The 16,661-nt window shown below is 49.8% G+C and overlaps 1 protein-coding gene across 2 annotated transcripts in view; it reads right to left on the reverse strand.

The window, feature by feature from the left end:
* The window catches only part of CACNA1H (calcium voltage-gated channel subunit alpha1 H), a 156,761-nt gene that overhangs the window by 59,867 nt on the left and 80,233 nt on the right, over nucleotides 1-16,661 (reverse strand). The window lies entirely within an intron of this gene.

Below are 16,661 nucleotides of genomic sequence, written 5' to 3' on the forward strand. Positions count from 1 at the left end.
CACTGAAGGGGGCAGGACACGCACACAGAGAGAGTACAGAACCATTGCCCAGCTTTTTTATGACACTTTAGCAATGATTCCATGATCTTTTTCCAGCTCCTGGCTCTCTGAAACACCGGGATCAAAGACCTTTGGGTTGTCATTAGCAAACCCAATAGAAGCTGTTTACTTCGGCCGAGTTAATGGCACTGGAAATATTTAATCAAAAAATGGACACACTCCCCCTATTACTGCCAAGATGATTCAGAAGGGGCCACTTAAATCTGGTTTGTCAAGCCATTACTCATCCCCTGCTAACAGAGCTTTCTGGAGAGTCCCTTTGAAAAATGCACTTTGGTGATCCGCGGGCATGGGGAGATGAAACGCATCAGGGGAACACAGCAGGGGCTGCTGGGGAGGGAACATGGGCTGGAGTTTGGTCTGTGCTGGAAAATGAGCTCAGCTTAGTCATCTGTGCAGCCCAGGAGAGGAGCTGGAGTGGGAAATGAGTTCAAGGAGAGGGTAATTCTTGAAAGAACAAAATGGGAGCCAGCGGCTGGACCCGACCTCTGAGTGCCCAAGTGGGATGTGAAGAGATGGGAGCAGGCTGGGAGAGATTTGAAAAGGTTCAAGGGTTTTAGAATAGAGGGAGGAAATGAAAATGTTGGAGGGCAGCAGGAGGAAAGCTGGAGGTGTGACTCGTTTGGGCACAGGGAGTTCTTCACGGGTTTTCCTTTGGGAAGTTGAATCCCAGAACGGTTTGGGTTGAAGGGACCTCAAAGCCCATCCAGTGCCACCTTCCTGGGACACCCTCCCCTGTCCCAGGCTGCTCCCAGCCTGTCCAACCCGGCCTGGGACACTTGCAGGGCTCCAGGGGCAGCCACAGCTGCTCTGGGAGGAATTCTTTCCCGATATCCCATCTGTCCCTGGAGCTCTTCTCCCTGTCCTGGCACTCCAGGCCCTTGTAAAGAATCTCTCTCCATCTTTCTGGCAGATTCCCTTCAGGCACTGAAAGGCCACAATTCACTCACCCCAAATCCTCTTCTCCAGGCTGAACAACCCCAATTCCAGTTAATCCCAATTAACCAGGGCTGTTCACCTTCTGAGTGCCAGGAAAGCTCTGAGCACCCTGACATGGGAACACTTGATCCTGCCTTAGAGCCTGAGGATGGAGCAGCTGAGCTGAGCTCTATTTATTGTGATTTTTGTGACACTGGATCTCAGGATCCAAGTCATTCCCAGGGTGGGTAACTCATATTTTCCTGATGAAATTCAGGGACATCCAGTGGGGCAGCACAGCTGGAGGAACCTCCAGCCCTTTTATAAACCAATAAACCACTTGATACAGCCCCAAAAGAGAGAAAAGCTCCCAAACTGCTGAAGATCCCAAGGTTTAATAAGACAGAAATGATCCTCTGCAAACCCACAGCTGTGAGCCAGGCAGCAGCTCCTCCGTGCTCAGATCAAACACGGAGCCAGGAGAACAAATCCAGGGGAAATTCAGCTTCCCAGCAAAGCCAGAGCAACCCCAGCAATCATCCCCAGCTCCTTTTTGTCCCGGAAAACACAGAGCTGTGAGAGCCCAGGGTGCTGCAGCCCTCAGCCAAAGCAGGCAGATGGGAACCTTGGAGCTCCACGCTGTTCTTTCCAGTGAATTATTGATCCCTCCTTTTAGCCACCAGCACCAGACTAAAGCAGCAATTAAAGCCCATCCACCAGGATCAGAGAGGGAAAGCAAAAAGACAAAAAGGTACAAAAGCAGAGGCTGTGTCTGCCAGCAGCCTCCAGCATGAGCAGCTGGCACTGGGGATGAGCCTCTCCCCAGGAGCTCCTGCTCCATTTTAGTTTGGGAATTGTGGAACCATGGAATGCCCTGAGCTGGGAGGGACACACAAGGAGCAGAGTCCAGCTCCTGCCCTGCTCAGACACTGCAGAAATCCCTCCCTGTGCACCCCTGTGGTGTCCAAACCCATTCCATGGGGAGCTGCTCCAGTGCCCAACACCCTCAGGGAAGAACTTTTCCCTAAAATCCAACCCAAACCTCCCCTGGCACAGCTCCAGCAAGGAGCAGAGCTCTCCATGGCCCTCAGGAGAAGGTGCAGACCATTTGTGCCAGAGGAATTTAAAAATAACAACAACAACAAGAAGCACTGACATCCCTCCTGCTCCCTGAGACGAGAGCAGCTTGTTCTGCTGGGGCAGGGAAGGACACCAGAGGTTGGGAAGGAATTCCAAGGTGGAGAAAAGGACACCAGAGGGAAGAAAGGAATTCCAGGCAGAGGAAAGGACACCAGAGGTCAGGGAGGAATTCCAAGGCAGAGGTCAGGAAGGAATTCCAAAGCAGGGAAGGACACCAGAGGTTGGGAAGGAATTTCAAAGTGGAGGAAAGGAAGGAATTCCAAGCAGAGAGTAGAAAGGAATTCCAAGCAGAAGGAAGCACTCCAAAGATCAGGAAAGAATCCCAAGGTGAAGGGAAGGACACCAGAGGTGAAGAAATTCCAAGCAGAAGTCAGGAAGGAATTCCAAGCACAGGTCAGGAAGGAATTCCAGGCAGAAGTCAGGAAAGAATTCCAGGCAGAGCTCAGGAAGGAATTCCAGGCAGAGCTGCCCTTCAGCACAGCTGGATCACCTGGACACTGCACTGAGTGAAAAGCTGGATTTCCCAACTGGGAGCAGGAGCAGCAGGAGAGCTCAGCAAATCCTGCTCCTGTTTGTATCCCAGAATTCTATCCAGATTTGCACCTGGCAGAATTTCTTGATTTCAGATTCAGGAGATGGCCCAGTGCTCCCACATTTTCACCTTCTGGCTTATAAAACCCCCAATAAAATGAAATTCTATGAAACCACCACCCATATTCCCAGAAATCACCGTGCTGACTTTGCACTGTGCTTCTCTTGCCATGTTTATTCCTAACATTGGGAGAAGAACTAAAAAAAAGTCTGGAAAACAGGACTTCAAAGTGAGGAGGTGACTTTCCATCAGATTTTTCTCATTCCTTTTGCAGGAAGGGTGCCTCACCTCCAAACATGCCCTGGATTTCAGAGTGGTTTTATGGTTATGGGAACAAAAATGATACAGGAAAAAATAAAAATGAGTAGTTCTAATTTGATATAACAGCACAAAATCACTGCTAAAATAATGAAATTCAGCTGGGTTAGCCCTAATAACTGCAGCACTAATTAAAATTATTGCAATTCACTGTTTCTATGAGGTTGGGGAACATCTGAGACTCTCCCCAGGCAGGTGTGAGTGAGTTTGGTTTTGGGGGTCTTTAGTTCAGCCTTGGTGAGCTGGGCAAATGAACAATAATTACCCTCTGCTAATTAATAACAACACCTCTCCAATCATCCTGAGATTCCCAGGGATCCAACCCCTCTGCCACATCCCACATCCAGCTGGGGAGGAGATGTCAGCTCTGAAAAATGAACAAAACAAAGATTTCAGAGGATTCCCTGGAGCCCTGGGAGTGTCCAAGGCCAGGCTGGACAAGGCTTGAAGCACCCTGGGCTGCTGGAACAAAAATCCCTGTCAAGGTCCCTTCCCTCCCAAATTCTGAGATTATTTCCTGTGCAACTTTCTCTCTTCCACGCCCCAATCAAGTGGGATTTTTTTTCCTGGTTTTTCCCAGCCCTGCTGTGGCTCTGCAGGCACAGAGCACAGAACCAGAGCTGCTCCAAACCCCAGGGCCTGGAGCCACCTCCTGCTCCCAGGAAAAAGCCAAACTCACCCAAACCCTCCAGGCAGGGGTGGAATGGGCAGCACCAGGTGGAATTTGAGAGTGGGAGTCAGAGAATTTAGATTGCAGCTCCTGCCTGGTGGCTTCAATAAACTCCTAAAGCTCCACCACCAACCTGTGCAAACATCAAACCCCCGAGGAATCTCCCAAAAACCTGATGGAAATTCTCCTGGTGGGCTCCCAAAGCAGGCAGACCACGCTGCAAAGCTGCCAGATGATTTTATTTATTTGTGGCATCCACAGCGGATCTCAAGCAATTATTTCCTGCAAGCCAGGCTGGAGGAGGTGGCAGGGTTTCCATGGCAATCAGTTGTCATTGCCTTGGTGACCACGGGCTGGTGGTGCTGCTGAAGCACCCTGACCTCTGCACAGCTGAGCACAGCACGGAATTTCCTCCTTCCCTGCCTAATGATGGCTTTTATTGGAGCTCAGCCCCAGCCAGGAGTTGCCTCAGGTGGCTGTGCAGAGCCAGGGAAGCATCCTCAGCTCCAGCCTGAATTAACCTTTCCCTCAGCCCAGCTCCAATCCTGGCTGCTCCTCAGCCTCAATCCACCAACTAGAAAATGAAGCAGAGGATGCCCAGCACTTCATTAGGCCAGACATCAAAAGGAAATTAATCTATCAGCGTTTAAACCCTTTAAGGGAGGTCACGCTGAGAGACAGATGTGTTAACAAGGTGCAGGAGTAGCTGGCACATCAAAAAGCAGCTTTGCAGTTTCCTCCCAGGTGAGGAGTTCATCCAGATTTGTGTGGCAGAGTCAGATCTGAGCCTGTCTCCCTCCAAACCACCTCCAGATAAAGTTTGTGTTGTCATAAAAGCCTCATCCTGAGCTCACATGGCAGGAAATTGTTCTGTCTCTGCCTTTGAGAGCTTCCACCGCTTCCTTCCCCAACTTTTAATGGCTGGAGCGACTCCTGTGAAACCTGATCCCACTGAATCATCCCCTGAGCTCCTTCTCAAATCCAATCCACAACCCCAAAGTGCTTTCCATGGAGATGTTAAAAACCTGAACCCTTTGGGGTGCAGAGCTGGGAACAGCAAAAATTTGGGAGAGCAGCAAAGGCTGGGAGAGAGGAGAGAGGGAGGGAATTGGGCACCCCCTGCCTCTGAGCCGGGAACTGGTCCCAGTCTGGCTGGTCCCAGTTTTGCTGGTTCCAGTTTAGCTGGTCCCAGTCTGGCTGGTCCCAGTCTGGCTGGTCCCAGTTTGGCTGGTCCCAGTTGAGCTGGTCCCAATTTGGCTGGTCCCAGTTTAACTGGTCCCAGTTTGGCTGGTCTCACTTTAGCTGGTCTCAGTTGGGCTGGTCCCAGTTTAGCTGGTCCCAGTTTGGCTGGTCCCAGTTTAGCTGGTCCCAGTTGGGCTGGTCCCAGTTTAGCTGGTCTCAGTTTAGCTGGTCCCAGTTTGGCTGGTCCCAGTTTGGCTGGTCTCAGTTTGGCTGGTCCCAGTTTAGCTGGTCTCAGTTTGGCTGGTCACAGTTTAGCTGGTCCCAGTCTGGCTGGTCCCAGTCTGGCTGGTCCCAGTTTGGCTGGTCCCAGTTTAGCTGGTTCCAGTTAGGCTGGTCCCAGTTTAGCTGGTCCCAGTTTAGCTGGTCCCAGTTTGGCTGGTCCCAGTTTAGCTGGTTCCAGTTAGGCTGGTCCCAGTTTGGCTGGTCCCAGTTTGGCTGGTCTCAGTTTGGCTGGTCCCAGTTTAGCTGGTCCCAGTTGGGCTGGTCCCAGTTTGGCTGGTCCCAGTTTAGCTGGTCTCAGTTTAGCTGGTCTCAGTTTGACTGGTCCCAGTTTAGCTGGTCCCAGTTTGGCTGGTCTCAGTTTAGCTGGTCCCAGTTGGGCTGGTCCAAGTTTAGCTGGTCCCAGTTTAGCTGGTCCCAGTTTGGCTGGTCCCAGTTTAGCTGGTCCCAGTCTGGCTGGTCCCAGTTTAGCTGGTCCCAGTCTGGCTGGTCTCAGTTTGGCTGGTCCCAGTTGGGTTGGTCCCAGTTTGGCTGGTCCCAGTTTAACTGGCCCCAGTTTGGCTGGTCCCAGTTTGGCTGGTCCCAGTTTGGCTGGTCCCAGTTGGGCTCCCCTCACAGAATTATGGAATCATGAATGTCCTGACTGGAAAGGACCCCAGGGATCAGCCAGTCCTGCACAGACACCCCAACAATCCCAACCTGGGCATCCCTGCAGCTCTGGCTGCCTGGGCAGTGTCACCATTCCCTGGGCACTGCCCAGCACCCTCTGGGGATAAAAAACCTTTCCCTAAAATCCAACCTGACCCTCCCTGGCTCAGCTCCAGCCCTTCCCTGGTCCCAGGGCGCTGCAGATCCCGAGGAGTTTCCTCTCTCCTGGCTGGCTGAGGCATGGAAAATCCATGGACAAAACTTCACACATCATACAGCAGAGTGCAGTGACCCTGAAGACACACAGCCACACGCTCTAACAAGTCCTTCTACTCCAATCACCCCATTCCCGAGTAGATTTGATACTTTCCAGGCCAAATTCCTCCTTTAAACAAAAGCCAGAAGCTATTTTGCCTCATTTCAGCAAAATCACCCAGCCAGGACATCACACTTCAGTGAGGGGAGTGAGGGGACAGTGCCAGCCTGGCAGGGGACACTGGGGGACAGCCACAGGAATTGGGACATCTGCAGAACACACCAGAAATGTTCTGGAGCATGCTGTGCCTCCTGGTGAGTGCTCACCCCTGGGATTTGAACATATGGCTGCAGCAGTGCCATTCTGATTTTTTAACCATCAAACCAATCCCCCAGGCTCCCCAGGCTGCATTTCCCTCTGCAGCAAAAAAAGGGAAAGAATTGGATTTTGGGTTTTGAGAGTTCCCAACAAAGATACACAATTAGAAAAGTATTCACTGCAGATGATGATAAATAACCCTGGGCTGGGAAAGCTGGGCAAAGATCAGTTCTTCAGGCGGGTGTGATGACACAAAACCTTCTGCAGGGCTGTTTTACAAGCTCTCCCTTGAGCCCAAACTTGTTAACCTTCATTTCCCTGCCTGCTTGCAGAGGAGTGACAGCTGCAGCCATAAATCCAGCGCTCAGGTTTCCTGTCAGAGTTTAAAAAATCAAATATGGATGAAACCCTGAGAGGCGAGCGAGGAGGAGAGGGAAAAAAAAAAAAAAGAAAAAAAAAAGGAGTGGGAGGAAATCCACAGCTTTCAAATAATTTCTGAAATACAAAAGGATTTGTGCAAGGATGGGAAACATCCAGTGCTTGGTTTCCTTCCCTCATTACCTGCCTGGGAGTGTGAGCTGCCTGTCCATCAACAGCTCCAGGCTCAGGAACAGGGAAAAGCTGGAAGGGAAGGATGAGGAACATCCCCACTGCAGGCAGGGGCTGGAACCCAGAAAAGAGGAAATTTTGCATTTTCTGTGCTTGCTGACACTGCTCCACAGGAGAAAACTGACTGGGAGCAGACTTCCAAATTTTGGGTGAAAATCATGGGTGTGTAGCTGAACAGAGGTGTCACAGGTGAAGGGTTTGGAGTTTGGGGTTTTGAGAATATAAATATATAAAATACAAAATATAATACATAATATAATATACATTATATAATATATATTATAATACATATTGCAATATAGAATATAGAATATAGAATATAGAATATAGAATATAGAATACAGAATATAGAATATAGAATAGAATATAGAATATAGAATATAGAATATCTATTGGGGATTTAGAATAGGTATGGGACAAGATGGAGGTTTTTGGGTGTTCTCTCTTTCGTCCTTTTTATTCCTTCTTTTTGTTCCTAATTCCAGTTTTTGGTTGGACAGTCAGTGCTGCATTACAGGACACAGGAGTTTGGTTATTGGGTCAAAAGTATAAATAATAAGTGTTAGTTTTTAATTAGAGTGTTTAGCTTTGAAAGATCTTTAAAATCCCAGTTTGTGCTGGGAAGTGCCAGAAATCCCAGTTTGTGCCAGGCAGAGGGACAAACTGGGATTTCTGTTCTCCATGGAACAAACTGGGATTTCTGACTCAAAACACAAACTGGGATTTGTGGCACTCCCTGTCACAAACTGGGATTTGTGGCACTGCCCAGCACAAACTGGGATTTGTTGCACTCAGAAACACAAACTGGGATTTCTGACACTGCCTGGCTCAAACTGGGATTTCTGGCACTGCCCAGTATAAACTGGGATTTCTGGTACTCTCTGTCACAAACTGGGATTTCTGACACTCAGAAACACAAACTGGGATTTCTGACACTCAGAAACACAAACTGGGATTTGTGGCACTCCCTGTCACAAACTGGGATTTGTGGCACTCAGAAACACAAACTGGGATTTCTGGTTCTCCATGGAACAAACTGGGATTTCTGACTCAAAACACAAACTGGGATTTGTGGCACTCAGAAACACAAACTGGGATTTCTGACACTCAGAGGCACAAACTGGGATTTATAGCATTTCCCAGCACAAACTGGGATTTCTGACACTCAAAACACAAACTGGGATTTCTGACACTCAGAAACACAAACTGGGATTTCTGGCACTTCCCAGCACAAACTGGGATTTGTGGCTGTGCAGCCCAGCCCCTCTGGCACTGGTGGCACTGGTGGCACTGGTGGCACTGGTGGCACTGGTGGCACTGGGATTTGCCAGCAGCACCAGGAGCTCTCTCCAGAGCCATCCCAGCTGCTGATCTGTGCTGCTGGCAGCTCCCGGAGCTGCAGCCCCAGGGAGGGCTCTGCAGCACACACAGGTCACTGTGAGGAGATAATTGCCCAGCAACCCACGCTCTTCTCTGCCTCTCTGCCTCAAAATCATCTCCACAAACGACTTTCAACTCTTTGTCCTCCCAGCAGCAGTGACCCGGACAAACCATGCTCTCAGGGTGGGTGTTTTGCCCCTGAACCCTGCAGGAATGAAGGGAAATGATGATTCTGCCCCATTAGCTCATTCTCTCCCTGATGTTTGATTTATTCCCGGCTATTGACTGGATTTGAGGTGGCTCAGAGCTGGGAAATTCCTGCCTGATGTGCCTGGGGAATAGAGGGGCAGGGATTTGTGCTCCAGGTGCAGTTCTGGGAGCTGCCAGCACCCCAGTCCAAAAAAAACTGGGAAGCACAGAGCAATCCATGTATAGGCATGTGGAGAGACAGGGAATTACAGGATCCATCTGTCTGCAGCAAAGCCAATTCCCTCTGGAGTATATAAAATTAACTATTTTTTTTTATTTTTTTGGATGTTTTCTCTTTGGATGTTTTCTCTTTTTCACTACAGTCACAACTTCCAGGATTGTCTGAGAGCAGGACAAGGACAAGGAGAAAGGAGATGTTAATCTGGACAGGGATCAGGCAGGAGTGAAAACTCCTGGGAAAGTGGTCTCCTGGCCCATCCTCCCTGCTCTAAAAAAGCTTTGCACTGATGCTCTGAGGCCTGTGCACAGCGTTTTTCCCAAATTGGGAGTCAGGCTGTCTTTAGGGCTGTAAACCAGACAGTGCAAACAAAAATAGAGCTTGAAAAAGAATGTGAGCAGGGATGCCAAAGCTCCCTCATTTCCAAGAGTCTCGCTCCTCTCACATCAGCAACTCCTAAAAAAGCATCCCCATCTTGGAACACAAAGCCCAGAAGGAGCTTTCAAGGTGACATTCTCAACTCCATTCATAATTCTGGGACATCTCACTATCCTGGGTGGAGAATCCTGGGGAAAACCTGGCAGCAGTGGGGAATGGGGGAAGGAGCTGCATTGCCACCCTGAGCATCTTTAATCCACACCTGGCTGCTCTTTCTGTGCCTTCACAGGGTTCTTCTCAGTTAAATCTGCTTCAGACGTGCCAGGCTCTGTTCCCATTCCCAATTTTATCATTACTTGCAATAAAGTCACTAAAATTGGAAAAGATTTTTAAGATCATCAAAACACCACATCATGAAATGCCACATCCACTGATTTTCCCAACATTTCCAGGGATGGTGACCCCACCACTGCCCTGGGCAGCCCCTTCCAGTGTCTAACCACTCCTCCAGAAAGGAAATATTCCTAAAATCCCACCTGACACACCTGGCTGGCACACAGCACACTGCAATCCTTGTCTCAGGGAACCAAAAATCCCAGGCAACAAAAGATGGAAGCAGAAACATCCTCAGCTGATGCTTCACCAGCAGTTCCACCCCGTCTGTGTCAATCCAAACCACTCCTTGCTTCCTGAGGTGCCAAAATGTTTGTGCCTCAGCCTTTCACAATTCCCTGTCTGCTCTCCCTGCTTTTCCTGGAGGCACCTGGGAGCTGCTGGGGCACGGTGACATCTCTGGGGTCCCTGATGGCAGGAGCTGCTCCTGGAACTCTCCCCTTGTCACCACCCCACTGAGGGGCTGGAACACGGATTTGCTCTGCTGCTCAAAGCCCCCAGAGAACTCCCAAACCCAGTCCCAGATGAAAAGCACAGATCTGGCTGGCAGCAGAAAGGCCAGGCTTAACAAAACCCTGCTCTGAGGCTGTGGAAGCCACCCCAGCCCTGTGTCCATCTGTCAATCCCTGTGTCCATCCCTGTGTCCATCCCTGTGTCCCTCTGCACAAAACACCCAACCTGGAGCACATCAGAGCCACAGCCCCAGCACCAGGCACTGTGGAAATGGGATTTGCACACATTCCTGCTGGGATGCTGATATTTACACCAATTCCTGCTGGGATTCTGGGATTTGCACACTTTCCTTCTGGGATTCTGGGATTTGCACACTTTCCTTCTGGGATTCTGGGATTTGCACACTTTCCTGCTGGGATTCTGGGATTTGCACACATTCCTGTTGGGATTCTGGGATTTACACCCATTCCTGCTGGGATTTACACACTTTCCTGCTGGGATGCAGCTGCCAGCAGCACTCTGCTCTCATTCTGGAGGCTGGACTGGGTTTGTTTTACCTTGAGCTGAAACTCAAACAACCTGGCACAGCCACCAGCTGCCACCCCAGGGGTTTGGAGTGGGGTTTGTGTGGGATCAGGATGGGAAAAGCACATCTGGGACTGAGCACATCCCCAGTCTGCAGGCAGCAGGCAAAGCTGTCACTGTCACCTGGATTTAAATCCCAATCCCTCACCAGACAGAACAACCAAGTGAGGGGAAGCAAGCACTGCAGGCTGAGGGAAACAGCTCCAGAGGGAATATCCAGGATTGCCATGGCTCATGGGCACTTCCAGAGGGAGCAGCCCTGGCTGGAAGCCCCCAGGGCTCTGGCTGTGCCAGCACTGGGTGAGTTATGACCTCAGCCCTGCCCTGCTGAGGTGCTGCTCCTGCCTGCTCCAAAGCCCAGGAATAGAAGGATCTCTGGGATCTCTTTCCCTTATATAGTAAAAAAAAATATTCCAAGAGAAGGAAAACAGAGCAGGGGAGGAGCCATTAAATTGGAGAAAAGGGGGAGAGAGGAGGCTCTGTGTGGTTTATCCATGACAATGATCCAACAGCGAGCCAGGACACCTGGATTTTCCCTGCCACCACCTCCTCCTGTCCTGCCTCTGATCCCTGATTCCCCCTGAGCTGGGAATGAATCTGTCAGCTGGAAATCTCTGGCTCTGCTCAGGGGGATCCCCAAGCTGGTGCTGACCTGACAGAAGGAGGGCCTGGATGTGCAATAACATCTTGGGGCACAGAAGATGAGAACATCCCTTTCTTCCCAAAGTCCCCCAGGAAAAGCCCTTCCCTGAGGTGGAGACACAACTCAGGTTATCCACAAGTTGTGGAAAAAGCCGGATTTCCATCACTGGTGTGTTCACTGATCCAACCAAGGCTTGGAGAGTTGTCCTCTCCCTGCTGGGACCTTGGAGAGGGAGCAGGGGAGGGAGAGCTCGGAGTGCAGCTGGCACAGCCCAAAAACAACCCCCAGCACTCCTGGGGCAGGACGGGTCTCACACCATTTACACAACAACCACAAACACACTGGGCTGGATTTTCACACCCAGGCTGGGCTGGGGGAATCAGTTTTCCTCAAATCCTGCCACTGTGTGAGTTTAAAATCGGATCCTGCAAAAAAAATCTGGAAGAGAGAGCAAGTTTTGCCAGCTGAAAGCGCGAGTCTCAGCTCAGGGTAATATTTTATTGACTCGCAACTCAAAAGGAATTTCAGCAATTTGCTTCAAACACTGCTGAAAAAATTCTGCTCTGCTTTCTGAGTAAGTGCTGAGCTTCCCATGCCAAACCAATTTTTCAAGCCAAAATTGGCAAACGCTGGAACAGGACGTCACCGCTGAAGCGAGCGCTACCTTCACTCACACAGAAGGACTCTGACTCCAGAATAATAAAATGTTCTACTCAAAACCAACACTCCTCTCCCTCTGACAAGCCACGGACCACTGGGTGCCCCTCAAGGTCAGCTCCGAGCTGCTCCCAACGAAACACGCCACGGATGAGGGATCAGAAAAGCAATTAAAAGCTCTTTGAACAGCAATAGCTTGGAACAAATACTAATTTGTACTTCTCTGCTGAGGAGAGAATATAAAAAAGACGTTTCTAGTGCCATTTGATGTAAATGGAGCCTTTTATGTGGAATCATTACAAGTATCAACAGCTCCTTCAGAGAATTCTTCTGGGAAGCCAAGAGGGGGGCTCGTGGATCGTTTTCCTCTGCAGGGATAACTCCAGCATTCCCCTGGGCAAATGAAGGGCTCTGTCCTTCTCCTGGAGAGCCACAGGGCTGGGAATGCAGGCAGGCTGATTATTTCCTCAGAGCACTCAGTGATGCTACTCTGGGGCAAAAAGGAATCGTTTTTCTGTGGCAGAAAGATGCTGGAATAGGATCCCTGTGGCAGGTATCCCAGCCCAGCATCCCAAAGGTGATGCCTTTGGAGTGCCCTGTTCCCTGCTCAGTGCTGCAGTGCCGTGGCACATTCTCAGATCCTCTGGAGAGTTGTCAGCTGCAATGAATGCAGAACAAAACTCATCCAATGTTCTGAAATTGCCTGGGAGATTAATGCAAGGTTCGCCTCCTGCTTTGTACTTGGCTCTCCTCAGCCGTGGGAGCGCTCGTTGTGCTGGGGATGGACGGACTAATAAATTAATAAATTAATAAATTAATAAATTAATAAATAAACACTGCACAGGAGGGGAAAAAAACTCCAATAAACCAGGGACTCCATAGCAGGGAATTAACCTTTGAAATCCAAGCTGCTAATGAGCAGCACCCTGGAACCTCTGAATTCCCAGGTGGAGCTGGCTGTGAACCCTTCAGAACCCTGTCAGATCCTTCAGGCACGATCTGACTGCTCCCAGCACCTGGAATGCCAAGGAAATGCTTCCCATCAGCAGCTGCCAGGGTCTCCTGCTGCCACCAAGGTGAGAAAAGCAGGGTCAGCTCTGCAGAGCAGCTCTGGCATCGCCTCACCTTCCCCACAGCATCCCCCAGGGAATGGCACGGGTTGGAGCGATGGTTTGGAATCTGTGTCAGGAAGAGACTCTGCAGCAGATTCCAGAGAAGCTGTGGCTGCCCCTGGGAGTGTCCAAGGCCAGGCTGGATGAGGATTGGAGCAGCCTGTGATTGTGGAAGGTGTCCCTGCCCGTGGCTGGGGGGGAATGAGATGATGATGATGATGATGATGTTTTAAATCCCTTCCAACCTAAAGCATTCCATGATTCCATGACTCCACCCAAGCTCCGTGCTCTGAAGGGGGTGGTGCCATTTGGGCAGGTGAGCAGCCAGGTGGGAATTTCACATTCCCATAAAAACAGACTGAAGTTCTGTGGATGATTTGGATGAGCACAGGGCTGTCTTTGGAGGCAGCACAGCCTCAGCTCCTCCCAATCCCTGCTCCCCGTGCCAGCATCCAGGGATTGGGATGGAGCTCTCACAGGAGGGATTCAGGCTGGATTTTAGGGAAAGGTTCTTCCCCAGAGGGTGCTGGCCATGGTGACATTCCAGAGCTCCAGGAGTGTTTGGCCAGCATTTCCAGGGATGCCCTGGGTGGGATTATTGGGGTGTCTGTGCAGGACTGGCTGATCCCTGTGGGTTCCTCCGAACTCTGGATGTTCTGTAATTCCTAAAAGACAAATCCCAGAAACCTGGTGGGTTTTACCTCCAGCCTGGCACCTTCCAGCCACGATTCCCTCATCCTCAAGAGCTGGACAATGATGCTCCACTGCCTCAAGAGGGCTCCGTGAGACTTCTCAGCAGAGCTCTGCGTGTCCCAGGCTGAGGGGAGCGACAGCAGCAGCACCAGCCCTGCTGCACCTCCCTCCCCACCCTGCAGAGCCCCCCACCCTTCCCACACACACACAGGGCTCTGAGCAGCTCCGAGAAAAATCTATTTTCTGTGTCCATCTGTCTGCAAGGCCACTAGTGACTATGGAGAAGTTGGAGGGGGAAAAAAAGCAAGAAGCCACGAATAAATTTGATAAAAGGGATTGGGAATTTCCCTGTGAGGTTTGGGATGGGATTTCCCGGGGCTGCTGCTCTGGTTTGTTTGCAGTTTGACACAACCAGACAATGGCCTAAAAAACGTGGTCAAAATCAAGAGCAGAGAAGCTCTGAAACTGTTTCACTCTGAATAAATGGTGGGAAGTGTTGGTGGGACAGGTTTCCTAGAAAAGTTGTGGATGTCCCATCCCTGGAAGTGTCCAAAGCCAAACTGGAAGGAGTTTGGAGCAACCTGGGATAGTGGAAGGTGTCCCTGCCCATGCCAAAGTGTTAGAACTGGATGAACTTTAAAAATTAAAATTCCAAACCATTCCAGGATTCTGTGGTTGTGTTTTGCAGGGACTCAGGGCCCAGCTGGCACAGAGCACAGACTTCCCAAATTCCCTAAAAACTGCTCTTGGAGTAACATGGAACAGCGTGGTGGGAGCAAGAAAAACAAAGGAGAGACCCAGAGCAGCTCCTAAATCCTCTGAACTTGGGGATTTGGGAGTGTGGAGAAGACAACACTGGCAACACCCACACCTGGATACAGCCTGGAGAGGCTCAGGACTTCCCCCTGGAATACTCTGGGCACCCAGAAAATTGAGATCCCACCGGTTTTCCTGTCAGGATCATGGTCCCAAACAGAGCCAGTCTCCCTCCAACACTGCCCTGCAGCTCTGGGACACGTTGCCCAGACATTTCCTCCAGCCCCACCCGAGCCTTACAGCCAATTCTCACACGAGGGGGGTTCCCCAATCACCCCACTTTGCCCACAAATTTTTGTGCCAAATCTGGGAGCCCAGAGCCGTTTTTTTTCTTGTCCCCTGGGACTCTGCTGGGGTGAGGTGTCACCAGTTTGGGCTCTGACACTCCACGCTTCATTATCCCCGTGCCTGGGCACGTGGAAGAACTTTTCCAGGTTTCACTTCCAAATTCCTCCCTTTTTATTGGGCAGTGCCTGCAAGCAGAGCTGGCAGGAATCTGACTCTCCTCAGCCAAAAAAGCTTCGGAATCTTTATTGCCACTGGCTTTGAGATGCCCTAAAGCCAAGCTTTTACAAGGTAAAATCCAATAAAAGCCAGCCAGCTACAGCTCTCCTTTGTTAGCAGCAAGGCTGTAATTATCCCAATCTGCCTTTATGGGACTGATTGGGGACACACTCCATGTGATCCCTGGATTTTCTCCCTGCTGCCTGCCTCAGGTTTTCCCCCAGCTCCCATCACGGCAGATTCCAAGGGCTGACAAAGCTGTATCCGCCTGACAAAGGAGTATCCATGCAGAAATGAGGGATGAATGGCCTGTTCAGAAGGCACTGACAAGGTGTATTTCCCAATTTTAGAACTTCTTGTGGAACAATTGAGCAGGATTCGACAGGGAGCTGACAGGGACAGCTCAATCCCTGCTGGATTTGGACACTTTGCTGTAATTCTGATTTGTCGTTGCATGGCTGAGGTGGTTTTAGCTGAGTCCTGGGTTTTGGTTTTTCTTTTTTTTTGGGAAAGAAAATAAGTCTCAGCCTAAAATAAGGGGGTGGTTAAAGCACAGAAGTAGCAGCACTCCAGAGGGTTGTTTGTCATGGTCCTGGCAGTGCTTAATCCTGGGAAATGATGGAGAAGGAGCTGCAGCACCTTTGGGTGGATTCCACTGCTCTGCCTTTCCTCCTCATTCCCCAATGGACAGACCATGGAGGGGAGGAGAAGCAGCTTTAAAAATAACCCTGACCTGGTCATGACCCTGCAGGGAAGGTTTTGGGGGGAGCACTGGATGCCTTTGATCCTACAAAAACAGATCCTGGCTTTGTTGGGATGTGTTCCCTGCACCTGACACAGAGAGGACAAGAAATTCCCAAGCACACTCAAGAAAACAGCGGAAAATCCCCAATTTTTCCACTAAAGCAACGTCCAGAAGAACAGAACTTTGCCAGGGTGACCAAGTGGAGATGCTCCCATGTCTCAGTCCCAGCTGTCCTCAGCTCCAGCACCTCTTCCTGCCATCCCAGCACTGGGAAGAACGGCACCATTCCTCTTCCCTCCCTCCAAACACTTCAGCAAAATCCTACTCACACCCCGTGAGAGCAAATTAAAGGGTTTGGAGCCTTTAGGGATGCAATAATTTATTTTTCTTTGTTGCTTTTAGTATTGCCTGATAGTTTAAGTCTTACTTGAAGATCCAGATCAAAGAAGAAATTTCTGCTTGGGTTATCTCCAGCACAACCATCAGACCAAAGGTATTTCCACCACAAAAATTAAAAAAAAAGTTGATATCAAAAAAAGTTGATATCACAAAAGTTGATACCAAAAATGTTGATATCAAAAAAGTTGGTATAAAAAAAGTTGATATCAAAAAAGTTGATATCAAAAAAAGTTGGCATCAAAAAAAGTTGGTATCAAAAAAAAGTTGATATCAAAAAAAGTTGGTATAAAAAAAAGCTGGTATCAAAAAAAGTTGGGATCAAAAAAAGTTGGGATCAAAAAAAGTTGGGATCAATAATTCCTGGCCAACTGAGCAGACACATCCAACATTCCAGCTCTGCACACCCCAAATGCTTCTCCTGCTCCTCATGGGAACATCTTCAGCCCCATTTCCAACACCAAAAATCCCTGTTCCTCCTCCCATCAC

This window comes from Catharus ustulatus, chromosome 16 (assembly GCF_009819885.2).
Source record: "Catharus ustulatus isolate bCatUst1 chromosome 16, bCatUst1.pri.v2, whole genome shotgun sequence".
Classification (NCBI taxonomy): domain Eukaryota; kingdom Metazoa; phylum Chordata; class Aves; order Passeriformes; family Turdidae; genus Catharus; species Catharus ustulatus.